Below are 1,589 nucleotides of genomic sequence, written 5' to 3'. Positions count from 1 at the left end.
CATACATACACACACACACGCACACACACACACACACATATATATATATGTATATATAGATTCAGGTGAAATATGGTACTTAAGTTTAGGCACCAGAATTTAATACGGTATTATCCATACAATTTCAAAGTAAGGTGATTAAAATCAAAATAAGCAACAAGGATATCCAGAGGTGAAGCAGTACGATCGTTTTGTGCAACTCCATTTAATTGAACAATGTAATCATTACATCAACTTAAAATCTAGAGCAATCTTCAGCTGCACAAAGTCATAGAATTTAATTAAATTAGAACAGATGGAACATTAGTATAATAATACTTAAAATCTCCCAGAAGTCAGGGTGACAGACAGAGAACATCTTGCTTTAGCCACACCATGGAAGCTAATAAATAAAATCTCAAAGAAGACTCTGCCTGTCACTGATTTTATTTGTTTTTATAGTTTAGATTTATAGACTATCATATCAAACCTTTCATATCTAAAGCTTAAGAGAATAAAGGGCATTATCTGTTAGGGGTAGGGGTGAGAGAGCAGACAGAAATCATGGTTGGTATAGTCATAAACTCATGAGGTTTGGTAAAGGAAAACTTAAAACAAGATGCTGACTGACAACTAAGGGAGGGGGCTCCCACTAGCAGACCATTGATGATGAAACAGGGGAAATCTTATCATGTAGTACTATAGTTAAAAGTTTTTTTAAAATCTTGCTATACTGTATACAAACAAAGTTTATGGCTATTCATAGGGTTATCAATAAGAATATATTAACAAAAGGATAGAAATTTATGGATACTTTTGAGTATATACCAATCTTATACCACAATAGAGGAAGGAAAAGAAAAGAAAATTATTATGAAATAGTTTAATATTTATATATACTGCACACTTAAAAAAACTAACTCATCATATGGTGTCTATGAATATTGATTAATAGGTATATACTGATATTAATGAAGGAGTATTGAGTTAAAAGAACATTCTAATTATATATTTATAAAATTATATTCTAAGGAGTTTTTTTATATATATGCAGTAAATATATCAGTATAGTTTTATATATGCTAAGTATGAATTAATAGAGATACAAAGGTTTGCTTAATTTATTTATGAGTAAATAAAAGCTAATTATTAATTAATAAAGAAATGAAATAAAATAATCAATTAGGGCAAAATACCATAGAAATTAAATAGCTAAATTACCAATGCTATGGTAAAGAATATTTAGCTTAATAACACCAATAGAGAAGATTTATATAGAAAAAGTATAATGATTTAAAATATATTGGACTAAAAATTTTCAATCTAACTTATATAGCTAATATCAATAAAATACTAATGTCTAGTATCAGTTAAAAGAATATTTAAGTTATGGAACATTCAAAATTTTACACTAATCTTTCCGTATATAAATTGAGGGATTATTTTATAGGTTTAAGAGTTAAAGAAGTTATTACTCTTACTCCTTACATGTAATTTATAGTTTCTTGGTAGTACTTGTTTAAAAGGGTTATTTACATAAAGGCTTATATAAAATACTTTTCTTTTCTTTTCCTCCCTCTATTGTGGTATAAGTTTGCTATATACTCAAA

The sequence above is a fragment of the Octopus bimaculoides genome, chromosome 6 (genome assembly GCF_001194135.2).
Source record: "Octopus bimaculoides isolate UCB-OBI-ISO-001 chromosome 6, ASM119413v2, whole genome shotgun sequence".
NCBI lineage: Eukaryota > Metazoa > Mollusca > Cephalopoda > Octopoda > Octopodidae > Octopus > Octopus bimaculoides.
Note: the sequence above shows the minus strand (reverse complement) of the source record.